Source organism: Python bivittatus, unplaced genomic scaffold (genome assembly GCF_059951505.1).
Source record: "Python bivittatus isolate LINGU-HERP-01145 unplaced genomic scaffold, Pbiv_v1 ctg000700_np1212, whole genome shotgun sequence".
Taxonomy (NCBI): domain Eukaryota; kingdom Metazoa; phylum Chordata; class Lepidosauria; order Squamata; family Pythonidae; genus Python; species Python bivittatus.
The window spans coordinates 10,815,002-10,829,714 of NW_028277098.1; the positions used below are offsets into that span (position 1 = coordinate 10,815,002).

The following is a 14,713-nucleotide window of genomic DNA, read 5'->3' on the forward strand; positions in this document are numbered from 1 at the left end:
GCCAGTCTGGAGTCTGGTATCATCAGTATGCTGATGATATCCAATTATACCTTGGATATCTTGGACCCTAGGCTGGCTAAATGAGGCTGTCAAAATTCTGTCCCAGTGCCTAGAGGCTGTGTGCCCTTGGATGGGAAGAAACTGACTCCGGCTCAATCCTATAAAGACTGAACAACTGTGGCTACTGGGACCACCTAGATCTGGAGGTTTACCATCTTTACTCCTGGGTGGGGTTGCACTTCCATAGTCAGGAGTGATGCACAAATTGCAGGTTCCTTTAGACTCACAGTTCCTCCTTGAAGAGCAGGTGGCATTGGTGGCCAAAAGAGCCTTTGCACAGCTCCACTTAGTGTGTCAGTTGGCCCTTTCCTGTATTAGTCTGCTCTCCAGATAGTTACTCACACCCTTATCACCTCATGGTTTGAGTATTGTAACAGACTCTACATGGGACTTCCCTTGAAGTGGTCCAGAATGCAGCTGTGTGAGCAGTGACAGGCTTGCCTTGGCATGCCCACATGACACATCTGCTTTGTAAGCTGTACTGGTTGCCAGTGTGCTTCCAGGTGCAATTTAAGGTGCTTGTTATTACCTATAAAGCCCTATATGGCATAGCACCCAGTTATATGAGAGGCTGCCTATTTCCCATGGTTTCTGCCCATCTGGTATGATCCAGTAAAGTAGATGCACTCCAGGTCCTCTTCATTAGACAGTGTCATCTCTTAGGACCCAGGAAGTGTGCCTTCCCTGTAGTGGTACCTGCCCTCTAGAATGAGGTCGCCCCTGAGATCTGTACGGCTCCCACACTGATGACATTCTGGAAAGCCTTGAGGACCTCCCTATTTGCTTAGGCCTTGGGACAGGATGGATGGGACTCCTCTGTTTATGATGTTCTATGTTTTGGTATGTTATCTGGATATATCCTGCAATTACTTTGTAGCTAATTTTGTTATTTGTTTCTGACTATTGCATTTTGTTGTTTTTTACACTGCTCTTTATTTTTGTGAGTCACTCATTAAGCTGGAGTCAGGCAGCATTGAAAATGAATGAATGAATGAATGAATGAATGAATGAATGAATGAATGAATGAATGAATGCTGTGACTTTGTGCTGCAAGATCCAAAAGTAGGGGTTATGTCTTGAGATAAATATGCTGTGCAAATGCAGCTGGTAAATTAGACCTTTGAGAACAGGATATGAAGGTCACAAAAAAGACAGGATTCAATCTGAGCATCTGAGAGGCATCTGGCTGGTTATTCCTGGAGACAGCATTCTAGAATAAATAGTCCTTACGTAGAAGAAGAAAGAAGCAGGTAGCAATGTAGTGCATGATCCACTGGGGAAAAAAAAGAGTTCCTCATAAGCATGCCAAGTATTATCCATTGTCTTATCCAGAGCTGAACTGCAACATTCTGGACCACCAGTAGCTGGCAGAAAGAGATAATGGTTTCAGCCTAGATTCCAAAGCCCTCTGTTATATATCTGAGATATATAGTCTGACTGTCAGTACTTATTTTTTTAATTTTTTTTATAAATCTTTATTGGCTTATAAAATTTAACACACACAAATACCTAACAAACATAAAATGAGAAGAGCAAATACAGATAGAAAAAACAAAACAAAACCCTAAAGATTAACACCACACAGCCACAAAAAAAAAAGAAAGAAAGAAAGAAAAAAGAGAAGAGGAAAGAAAATAAAAGAAAAAAGAAAAAGAAACACAAAATTTTTTAAAAACAGGGTTTCCTTCTAACTAAACAGTGAGTTTTAACTATTTACATGTCTTCTTCTTTTCTTGGTTCCTTCATCTTGTCTCTGTTTCTATTTTATTCACAGTTCTTACTTGTTACTCTAAATGTTCATCTGTATGGAGTATATCGTTTCCACTGACTGTCAGTACTTATATCTGAGATGGATATAGATGCTCACACGTCTTTTGGCTGTAAAAGATACTTGCACAAGTGTCAGATTTTCTGCCACTGCTTCCTATGGGACTTGCCCTTTTGGCATAATTAAATGATTGAAAGCAAATACATTTGGGATGAACTGTACAAGAAGCTTTCCTCTGAACTGCCTCTAATGAGCAAATACTTGCCTTAAATCTAACAGCTTTGATAAAAGATGTAAGCAAAGATATTTATGAACTTCCTTTACAAAGTCCTTCAGCATAACTTACTAACTTGGTTGCATTTCTCTAGGTTTTTTTTTTTAAGCACCGATAACAGCTTCTGCTTTTCCTGGCTGCTTTTCAGACCAGTATAAATGTGTATTTTACACCAAAGATTAATAAGAGCTCTTTTCAAGCTCTCCTACCAAAGTATATAGATTTTTGAATCCAAATATGTTCTGTACTGAGATCTAAGGTTTGAAAAGTGAGGGAAAAATGTCAACCCTGCAGGATATCAACATTGTTTTGACTTTGATGTGTTCATTAAAGACACTATGGATATTCATGGCTTTTCATTCTCTAATCACTAAAATAAATAAATGTGCTTGTTTTGCAGCTTTTGATACCCATCCTAATTAGTGTAGGTGCAAGGATCCATGGGGAAAATGGCTTGCTCTTCAAGACATTCCAGAAGGTAGCCAATTTCACTCTGGCTATATACATATGATATCAGAACCTTCATAGTAGATACTGATTAGTGCTCATATTGAGAACAGTGGACCACAACTTTACTTTATCTTTGCTGTCTTATCTTTTCTCCCTTCCACTTAGGGACTGGAGGACCTTTAGGAGGGTTCACTATGGCTACCTACATATAAAACAGAGTATGGTCAATAATTGCCTTTTCCCTATGTAAATGAAAATGCAATTGAGGATGCATGTTATGCAATGATCCAGAGCAATAGCAAATTGGTTAATGCTTAAAGGTTTATATACAAGGTACTTTTCCTGGGATACAAAACAATCATTCAGAAAATCTTAACCTAGAAAAAGGTTACATATTGCCCTCTGTGGATAATTGTCTCAGACATGCAATGTCATTTTTTTGCTGAGGCAGACGTATCTATGGAAATAATAGGAACAATTTTTCACATTCCAAGTGGTTATTATGCAGGTGTACCGGCTGATCTAATTTCTTTGAAAATTCCACTGGCCCCCCTCCTTCACCTCAAGAAATAATTTTGAATTGTTCTATTCAGTCCTCTTTTTCTTTTTTTGGACCAACAAATTCGGTTAGCAGAAGGGCTATTTCCATATCTGTAATAATCCTCATACTGAAGTAATTTTCCTTATTTTGTCCTGGATTTGATTTTTTTTTTTTAATTTCATTGAAATTATGTTGATGAAAACTAGGTAATTGAAGGAGGAGAGTTTCTAGCCCTATTATTTGATTTCTCCTCTGGGAATGGGGTAAAATTTTGGGACCAAGAGTATCTGCAAGGGAAGGTTAAAAAGGATATGGTTGTGTGATTAAAGCCCCACCCCTTCGTACATGCATGCAACATTGATGCACATAGTTACATCTGCCACCTTGACTTGTGTAACCTTCCAGTTGTGGGTGCCTCTGTTTAGGACTACAACAGAGATGGATATTAAGCAGATCTGCAGATGTTGAATTCCCGCAACACTAACCTGCTTGACCAATACTGAGAGATAACAAGACTTGCAATTTAATAGTGAAGGGAACACATAACACTAGCTTGTTCTACAGAGTCCCCAACCCTATCTTACAATGATGTATGAGCAAATGATATCATGGCATAGCACACAAAAAAATTACATTCCCAGTTAAAGGTTTTTTGTATAACTCACATCACCTTTTTTCCTCAATAGTTTTACTAGGATCATTCATATAATTTAATTGAGAATAAAAGACATGCCAAGCATAACTGCTTTCTAAAACTGAATATCTTTACCTTCCCACTGTGGTAACCAGCATTGAAGGGACTGAATTGCACAATGCAACTCTTGAATTCTCAACGTGTCCCTCCAAAAGGAACTAAGGTGAAGTGTCTCTGAACAAGTCCTGAACAAGGTGGGGAGTGGGGGGAGGGAGAGAGAGAAAGAGATTTGGCAATGGTTTAGCGATTCAAATAAATAAACAAACAAACAAGTTTGTTGGGCAGAGTAGGAAACTTGAGCTCCTAAGTAAATGTTCCCAGAATTTGCAGTTGGCATGTTGTCAGTAGTCCCAATATTTCTGGAAGATGCCAGGCTGGGAAAAGCTGATTAATCCTCTATCGTTTCCCTCATAATATTAAATCCTCTTTAAATAACACCATATCAAATGTGTCAGCTCATCAACTCTCTGGTATCCCTAAGAGATTTCTGCAGCTTCACGTTTCACACACTGCTCTGTAAAGAATTTTCCCTAATATTGACTTTTAGGTTTTCAAGGTTACTGATGGCACCTTTGTTTTCATTAATCATCCTAACCATCTCAACAAAGCTCATTAAGAAGATAAATATATTTATCAGCCCAACCATCTTGTTGATCGTGTATTTCCTATTTTACCAGTGATGTACAGTCTCTTGTCACGTTAGTAAATATTGAGAACCACTTCTTTTAGTTCAGGGCTGTATCTGAAAGCAGGTGAAAGTTTAGGATACAGCCATACAGTATTTTTTCATTCCTAATTCTACAGGGCCAGGCCAAGCACAAGCAAACTCTCAGGGTCATTATAATAAGCACTACCAAGAGAAGGAATCCACCTGATTAGTGCCTAAATTTAACTTTTTCTTTTCCCCATACATGTGAATGGGTAGCACTGACAGATGGGTGGTGATTTAGGAGGCAAAACAGTCCACACAAAACTGCATTTAGGGAAAATCTGCCTTCTATCTTGTGAAACTGGCCAGCCCAGTAGCTAACACCAGGATCAATTTCCACTGTATCTGAGTATGACTGAAAAAGGTCCCTGTTGGAAATCATGATGAGCCAATCAACATATAAATTGCTGAGATAAATGGGCTGATAGTTTGACCATATGTTGTTATGTTCCTATATCATATAGAACCCTATAAAGGCAGCTGTTTGTATACAAGTGAAAACTGTACCTTGTTGCCAAGGGTTCTTGCAATAGTTAAGACCAATCTTCCTCTCTCCTCATACATGTTATCGTCCTGCTGCTGCATTTCTAGTGATATAACTGAGTGAGTAATGTTAGGAATAACAGAGAGAAATTGCTGATATAGTCCTGAGAATAGGAAAGCAAAACTACTGTGGCTAGTTTTGCACTTTCTCTTTAGCAGGACTACATACTGTTCCCATAAGTATGCAGGAACTTTGGCTAAGTTAATTTTTTGTAGAAAAGCTAAGAAGCCATTATGAAAGAATTACAGTGATGGCAGTATATAAAATATGTGATCTCTTTATACACTCAGTCTTCTTCTTCTTCTTCTTCTTCTTCTTCTTCTTCTTCTTCTTCTTCTTCTTCTTCTTCTTCTTCTTCTTCTTCTTCTTCTTCTTCTTCTTCTTCTTCTCCTCCTCCTCCTCCTCCTCCTCCTCCTCCTCCTCCTCCTCCTCCTCCTCCCTTCTTCCTTCTTCCTTCTTCCTCCTGCCCATTCTATGGAAAGAGCCAGAAGTAATTCTTTGGGGGGGCAAGAGATACAGTTTCCATCTGTTTCGTGTTTGGGTCATGGCTAGAAGTAGTTTCAGATTATTTTCTTTGGCCATATGAGAATGAACTTTCACACCAAGTGGGAGAGAAAAAAGGATGTGGAATGGCTTTGAAGCAATTAATTTTAAAATAGAAGGGGCACGGTTGGATCCCAATCCTTTTCATCCAGACCTGAAAAGAAGATGACATCTGATTCCATTTAACCTTTCTTGAAAGACTACATAAAGCTTTTTCAGAAAAGTCGAGTACATTCTAAATAATATTTCAGTTTCCTTAGACTTGGTTTGTGTTCATTATGAAAAAATATGCATTATAGAATATGTCTCAGGATCTTACAATGTACCAAATACTTTATCAATTGTAATCATAAATAAGATTTTGCAGCCAAACATAAATTGCCAAGAATATGCTAGTATCTACATTCATTAAATGGGCTTCAAATAGTCTATTCCAGGGTACTTGCACACTTACAATTACTTCTAAATAAGGGTTATGTGTCTATCATTACTGTATAAACCATGTCTAGTCTACCTTTTACACCAGTGTCAAGTTTTGCTTCATGTCCCCATATGACCCATCATATTCTTACATTTCCCATTCCTGATTTTTCTAAAAGGATGCTTTAGAAATTTAGTGGAATTTGTGCAGTGTTTTAGATTTAATTTGGAAGAAGTTCATCTAACGTTGGAAAAAGATATGGTTGCTTTCATGCTCCTAGGCATTCTGAAGGACTTCTGAATTGCATCCAAAGCAGCATGCAATCCTAAAATTTAGCTCTCAGCATCTAAACTAGCATCTAAACAACAGCACAGCTTGTATTTTTTCTTCCATTGTTCCATGGAAGTTTTTAAACTTATTTTCTGACTTATAAAACTAATTAATTAATGTAGCAATTGGTTAAATTTAAATACATTGTTGTATTATAAAGTTTGCAGATTATTAAAGTTTGCAGATTATTGCAGTTTGACGCCTGAGGGCTAGATGTGGCTGAAGTGTCTTTTTCTCCATCAAGCACTGTTGATGAACATCATTAGCACAGCATTCTCTTCTCTGTATTTTGAACCAGGATAAGTAGGGAGAGTAGGGGTGGAACACAAAATCCTTCCTTGTTTTATTCATCTAACATTTCCTTTCTCATTAGATGTGACACTGCCACTGTCACCAGTGCATCCAGTATGATCCTTAATCACCAAATGACCCAGCCCTTGGGCCAGTTCTTTTCATATTCTCTTGAAAAAAGGCTCAATCCATGCCCAACTTTGTCAACCTTGGGTTTGGAAGCTAATCAGGGTAGGCCTGGTTAGTATTTGGATGAGACACTCTAAGGAACACCCAGGCTGTAAGGTAGATTGAGAAGTGAAAAAAAATCAAGGAAGAAGGAAATAGGCAGCTGCTTCTGAACAGCTGCCCCCAAAAATGACTTGGATGTATCCACAAAGTTGCCAGTTTGATTTAAAGAAACTTTTCTTTCTCCCTCTCTTGCAGGTTAGTTAAACATGGGTACAGTGTACTATTGTGACTAGGTTCTCATATTGTGCTGATTTTTAACCATGGCTTACCAAATAAAGCACAATTGCCTGCATTCATGAAACACACTATTCTACCAACAAGCAAACCACATATTGGCTTAGTGCAGTGAGGACCCACCAAAGCTGTATAGGAACACAATAAAAAAACTTGCTGAAAAGGCCAAGGGTTCATCAAGTCCAGCATTCTGTGCTCTACAGTGGCCAGCTAGTTAAATTCAGGAGCCCTACAAACATGGAAGTGAAGGTAGCCTTCTACCACTGTTGCTCCTCCTTAGCAGCTACTGCGGTATTTAAGGTGTGTCACCGATAGGCTGTTTTCTCTATGACTTTGTTAAATCTCCTTTTATATTTGTTTAAATTGTTGGTCATTTTCTTGTCTGATTTCTTCATTTAGTTATATTGAAAAAGCTTTTCAAGGAACTTTTGTTATTGTATTGTCGAACGCTTTCACGGCCAGCATACGATGGCTGATGTGGGTCTTCCGGGCTGTGTGGCCGTGTTCTTGAAGTTTTGTTTCCTAACGTTTAGCCAGCACCTGTGACCGGCATCTTCAGAGTGCAGGAGCACAGACAGGAGCAGTTCTCTCTGTGCCCAGGGTGATGTGACCCTTTTGTGGGTATTTATAGGGATCTGGGGGGTGGGGAAGGGGGGATTGGGTGTGTGTGTGGGGGGGTTGAGTTACTGAGTGGCTGCTTGTTTTGGTGTCAGAACCTGTGTGTATCTTCCTGGGGATTAGGCAGGGTTTTTTCTTCTATTATTGTCTGTGCTCCTGCACTCTGAAGATGCCGGTCACAGGTGCTGGCGAAACGTTAGGAAACAAAACTTCAAGAACACGGCCACACAGCCCGGAAGACCCACACCAGCCAACTATTGTTATTGTTTCTTGAATGTTTCATTTTGGTCTCCCATAGAAGTTAAGCATCTGGTGCTTTTTCTTTTGGAGGAGGAGAATAGAAGGAGGAAATATTTTGCTGGCTCCCAGCAATATTATTTTGATTTCACTGGAAACAACACTTCTTGTAATCACAGTCCTCAAATCTGTTAGTTTCTGTTTCCTTCTCAATTTTAAAAGCAGTGCCAAAGAAGCAATAGATTACTGTATATTTTTTGGTTTCCTGACTACCTGCATTGAAGAAATGCTGGATTTTGCAAAATATACAGAAATGTCAGGTATTTTGGTCTTGTAGAACTTAAATAAAGCAATATTAAAATAATCTAATTATCATTCTTTCCTATTAAAAGTCACAGTCTTCTTATGTCCTTCTCTAGCTGTTAAATGGACTTGTTCCAGTTTTATTGACTGGAGATTTAAAAAGTGGTGCTATGCTGAGACTGATTTCTGTAACTAATTTTTTTTTTTCTCCTTGAATGGAGGGAAGTACTGGAGAACTTCAAATTTAGTCTCAATTTAGACTCAAGAGTAGCTAATAATTATCATTTTCTCCTATGACAAAAGTACAGCTTTAGAAAAGAAAGATCCACAGTTGAGCTAAGCGTATTTGTTCCTGAGGGCCTCATTTCTTAATCTATGGGAAGGATTACAAGATGGGTGGAACTGAAGGAAACAATGGTCAAAAGCCATGTCCAAAGTGAGTGGGGACCCTTTTGGATACCCTTTTTTCTAATACCTTCTTATCTTTCTTTTCCAAACAGCAATCTTCATTAAGGAGGCAGACAAACCTTCCCAGCAGCCTAAAATGATAACTGGCAAAGGGGGTAGACATTAGTTTAAGTAGTATGTGAGGATCTAGGGCTGCTTGTTGCCCACTTTGTCCAAAATGTTAGGTGCTCCAGGTGGTGAGTGAAATACAGCAGTCCCCAGTATGGTGCCATGCTCCTGGGGATGCTGGGAAATTTAGTCCTAGCAGAGCTATCCGTACAATAAGATAGCAGTTACCAAGGGCAGATGGATGGCAGAAGGCATAAAGGAGGACAATGAGTAGAGAAGCTGTCCTAGCACGAGTGTTGATATTATATACACCAATCAAATTGGTGTATATAAATGCAAAGTGTGTGTGTGTGTGCGTGTGTGTGTAAGTACCTTAGTCTCTAAGGGCGAAGTACCTTGCTTTCTGTTGCAGTTATTCATGTTTCTTTCATTCTCATTGATCAGGTGGTGTTTTGGCTTTGTGTCCAGTGAGAGTAAATGGATTACTAAATCATAATGCCAGGGCAGTGTTAAACACACATGAGAATTACTGTGTCATTGCCTCAGCCCAAGTGATGAGCTTTCTTCGGAAATAACCAAAGGAAGTAAATGCAACTACATCACTGGATAAACTGCCTTACGCATTAAGTGTCTTAGCCTCACTGCAAGTTGTAGACTGAATTTAAATACTCAGGGATCTGGGCTAATTTGACAAGATCTTATATTTAACAAGGAAATAAAAAAAATGGATATTAGAAATTAAAGCTGGACCAAAATTAGGAAGGAATTTTACATTGGAATATGGAATTCAAAAGTGTAGGATAATGCAGTCAAAAAAACCTCACAGTTCCTGTATTCCTAGATAGACACATGGAAGGAGGTGGAGACTCTGTGAGGTCACTTCCGCTTCCTCTTTCACCATGCTCTCAAGAGGAGAGCGCATGTCTGAGCTATTCAGCTCAGAGACTAATTATGGCCTAATTTTGTAATTCACTTAATACTTTAAATTTGCTGTTTAATTGTTGCTACTATAACTGCTGTTCCTGAAAAAAAACCCTACTTCATGTGAGTAAATGTTAATTTTGTCTTATTTCACAAGAAAACTCTGATCGTTATTTTTGGAGGGGATAAAAGGGGTAGCACCAGGTATAATCCCATGCTCACAAAAAGAAGTTTTGAAGAAACTGTGATGTCTCCACACTAATCATCCTGTCCCCTCCCCACATCCAATTTCCATTGGACCTCCCTCTGCTCTTTGTAGGCAGTTTTATTGCTTTATGGGCTATGATTTCTTCCTTCCACATAAGAAACATTGCTTCCTAATTGTTACCCGTGGCTGACATCTAATTCTGAAGTTAAATGTGAAGTTAGGAAGCAATACTTTTGGTCTGGAGAACAGGGATAGAACATTTTGCTCATCTGAGTTCATCAAGATCTTCCTCCCACTCCTCACCATAAAATTTGTACCATTCAATTGGACTGGCAAACTGGGGTAAGGCATTTGCAGAATCTAGAGGACAGTTGGGTTTTGATTGAGAGGAAGATCAATAGAAGGAAGCAGACATCGTTGGAACCTCTCCTTGGATCAAATGGGAATTGTTTTATCTTCTCAGTTGTCCTTATTCATTTATAGTTTATTTGAGTTAAATCCAATTTTTCTGTCCAAGAAGGATGCTTGAAGAAACTTACAATACACATGCGAAATACATGGAAAAAAATGGCCAAAATAGCCCAGCAAGTAACCTAAAAATATTATTTCCATCTTGTTTAGAATAATTAATTATATTTCTTATGTGAGGATTCCTCTACTTTTGGTTATTTGACATTTCTTTTTTCCCCTTTTTTTTATTGCATAAGCTTTAGCAGATTATTTAAACATAAGGTGCACAAGAATAAAGATACAAAAAGCAAAACATCTACTAATAAAACACAAGTAAACACACATACACACGCACACCTTTAGTAATGCATTTTCCCCTTTCCCTTCCATTTATTTCCCCAACTGCTAACCACTACCTAAATATTTGTACTATACTTTGAACATTAAACATTGGAGATTATTTCTAGTATCTATTTAAGTAATTTCATCTATTGTTTTTCATTGGTCTCTTAACACTTTTCCCAAGAAACGTATTCAAAATGTCTAAATGTGTCTTGCTATGTAATCTGTCATACATAAGGGAGCCATTCTTACTTGAATTTAGTTAGGCTTTTATTATGAATATATACTGTCAGTTTTGCCACTGCTGCATATTCCATTTTTGGTCTCTCCATCTTGTATCAAATATTATGCCAAATTGTTCTTTTAGCCAGCAACATACATCTTAGTAATTTGTGATGCTTTTCATTTATGTTTTCTGGAATTATTTCTGATAAAAAAAATTGTGGCTTCAGTTCAAATTTTATGTTAAAATTTTCTGAATGTTTTGATGCATTTCCTTCCAGTATTTTTTGGGGAGGATGGGTGGTTGCATTACCACATGTGGTAACATATTCCTTCTTTGTTGTAGCATGTCTAATGTTTGTTGTTATATGATTTGTCTATCTCAGTATTCATTGATGCAGTTATATAACATCTATTAAAGATTTTATACCAATTTCCCCTCAAATTATAGCTTGGAGTAAATTTTATTGATTTTTTTCCCCATAGCGAATCCCATTGTTCTGCGGTGACTTCTTTGAAGTTTTGCACCCACTTTATCATGCAGTGTTTAATTTGTTCCACCTCCATTTCATATTTCAATAACAGTTTATACATTCGTCCTAATAGAAGATTTTGATTTTGTATAAGTGTTTCAAATTCTCTCATATTTGCGAAGGTCTTTCCTTCTTTCACAAGATCACTTTTTATTGTTCCAGCAGTTTGTAAATACACCAACCATGGTAAATTCCTACCTTTATTGAGTAGTCCTTGCTGTGCCTTTATTCTATTTTTTGCATGTGGGTGTACCATATTAGCATATGTAATTAAATCTTTCTTACTGTAGTTCTCCTTGATGTAAAGAACATTTGATGGTGCTGGTAATGGTGAGATCGCTAGACTTATCTTTGTTTTTAGAAGATTCCATATTCTTAACAAACTTTGTCTTATGTCCCTACATTTTTGTTGTTGTTGTTTTGATTCTTTATACTATAAATACCTATGAAGTCAGTTGGCTGAGCTAGCTCCTTCTGTAATTGATATTCTCCTCTTTGGGATTGTATCCATTCTCTTATCCATTATGGACAGCTTACTTGATAATATAATTTAAGGTTAGGAAATGCTAGTCCACATCTTTCTTTTGAGTTTTGCAACATTTTAAAACATGCCCTTGTTTTTTTCCCTGCTCCATATAAATTTATTGATTGTTCTTTGCCAGTCCTGCAAGCCTTTGTCTGAGATTGGAATTGGTGCCATTTAGAATAGGTATTTGACATTTCTTGGTTATATCCAACATTCTGAGACCATATGGTTTTTTTTAAAACTTATATACTAAGGCTAACAGCTCTGTACCTAAATGCTATGTTCCCTGAGAATTTGTCCACTAACTCCCTGAAGTAGTTTTGGGGTCTGCATGGGTAACTCTAGGGGAAAAGGGACAGTCACAACTGATTATACAGTGGTACCTCTAGTTACGAACGGCCCTACTTAAGAATTTTTCGAGATACGACCAGCTCCGGCCCCAAAAATGTACCTCGACTTGTGAACTCGCCTCGACTTACGAACTGGATCCGCGGCCATTTTCTGCCCATTCCACGTGGTCCGCGGCCATTTTTCCGCCTGTGCCACGTGGCCTGCGGCCATTTTCTGCCTGTGCCACGTGGTCTGCGGCCATTTTCCCGCCCGTGCCACGTGGCCTGCGGCCATTTTCTGCCCATTCCACGTGGTCCGCAGCCGTTTTTCCACCCTGCCGCGTGGTCCACGGCCATTTTCCGCCCCTGACACATGGTCCGCGGCCGTTTTTCCGCCCCTGACGCGTGGTCTGCGGACACCGGAACAGATTAACGGTAATTACATTGAACCTTATGGGAAAATTTGCCTCATGTTGCGACCAATTCGAGTTGCAACCAGAGTCACGGAACGGATTAAATTCGTAACTCGAGGTTCCACTCTATCTCTTTCTGCTTGTTGCATTCTCGCTAGTCCTGCTTCTCCTTTAGATTCAACTATATGATCTGTCTTTATTGTAAACCTAAAAGACAGACCCAGTCTATGATTAAATGCCTGTTAGCTATCTTAGTCCTTGGGATGGGTTAAATAAGGGTATAAATATAAAGTAAATATAAAACAGGAAAGAGCCTACTGCATTCCTATTTTCAAAATATAGTTCTAATAACAAGTTTATAACCTAATTTCAATAAGCTTGTTAGTTATTACATTTCTTTGCTTTGAGTGAGCATCAAGCAAGTAAACATGTCTTGAGGAGTGGACAAGTGTCTAAATCAGGGTTTCTCAACCTTGGCAACTTTAATTAATGCTGGCTGGGGGAATTCTGGGAGATGAAGTCCACACATCTTAAAGTTGCTAAGGTTGAGAAACACTGGTCTAAGTGCATAAATGAAAGACATCCTTCCAGTGACTGGTCAGCATCATCAGAGAGAGGAAACAGGAAGGTATGAAAAGAGTTCAGACTTTCTCCTAGATATGAATATGTGTGTGTATATACACTATATACTGTATATATACACACACATACATACATATACATATACAGTATATATATCCTCAGTTTTTTTTTAAGTGTAATTGGGTTTGAATTTCAAAAGCCAAGTAAGACATCCAGAATTTGACATTATAGCAAACTTGAAAAGTACACAGTTCCTAATTATCATTTTGGCAATACATATTTATTTTCCACTAGCTGATCTTATTACTGCAACAGAGATGTGAGTGAATGAGGCTGCAGTGAATTCATTAGAGTTATCTTTAGGTTTCTGTTTACAAGCAAACAGGGGAATTTACTTCTCCCTGCCTTGCTTAGCAGATGAGTCATTCAAGGGCCCATAAACCATGAGTCTCTTTAAAGATATTCCTGACTGCTTTGTCAACAGAGTTTAGAAATTTCAGCTCTGAAAGTCTTTTAATGTAATTACTGAGATATGTAACTTTTAGAAATGAGACATTAACTCTACATTTATGATACTTAATGGCTTCGGAGATTATGCATGTAAATGGGAAATTTTATAAGGTATGTTGAGGATTACAATACTATACATCCTTCCCTACATGACTTTGGGGAATCAGCAGCAAATCAATTTGAAAGTGTGAGTTATGGATTATAAAAATCCAGAGACCTAAGCAATAAATCACAGCATTAAGAATTTACCTTACAGTTAATATTGGTAATACAAATACTTTGGAAAAAGTTTGACACACAATGATCTCTGGTTGATGTTATTTATTTCTAAAGTTTAGAAAATACTGTACTTTTCCTTCTCCACATCTTCATGGAATGATTTAACCACATGAATGAGCAAAGTAATATATATTTCCTATAGCCTATACAATAAAAAAAGAACTGCATCAACAATCTAAGCATTTTAAATAGATCAGAATAAAAAGTTACTCTTCTGCTAGAAATTAACAACCTTGGAAATGACTATAGAGAGTTACAAGTCTTAGAAAATAACCCTACTCATACTTATCTGAGTGTCTATCTTATTCAACAAAAATGGGACTTTTGAGTAGATATGGGGAGGATATAGTTTTGTGCTGATAAAAAGTGCAAAAAGAAGGGATAACCATAGTTACATGTATTTCCCTAAAATGTGTCCATACTGGGAAAGCCAAGATTCATGATGATAGGACAAAGAACCACATTTCCTTTGTTTTTCTGAGTATAAAGAAATATATGAGGAAGCAGGACAACTATAGAACTTTCCTGGGCTAAGAGTTGCATTTTCCCTGTTACTGGCATGCTCTTCAGGAATGTACTCCAAAAAGCAGTGGGCAGGGCCAGGACCAAGGGTATTTTTTGAATTTTTGTTGCC

General features: G+C 38.0%; 1 long non-coding RNA gene across 2 annotated transcripts in view; it reads left to right on the forward strand.

Annotated features, from left to right (window-relative positions):
• The first annotated feature begins 9,676 nt into the window (after window positions 1-9,676).
• The window catches only part of LOC112540636 (uncharacterized), a 36,662-nt gene continuing 31,625 nt past the window's right edge, over window positions 9,677-14,713 (forward strand). Inside the window, exon 1 of one of the 2 annotated variants that reach the window (XR_015798515.1) lies at window positions 9,677-9,808. This is a non-coding gene — a long non-coding RNA (uncharacterized LOC112540636). The remainder of the gene's footprint in view (window positions 9,809-14,713) is intronic. The other variant, XR_003084718.2, reaches the window with a different exon arrangement.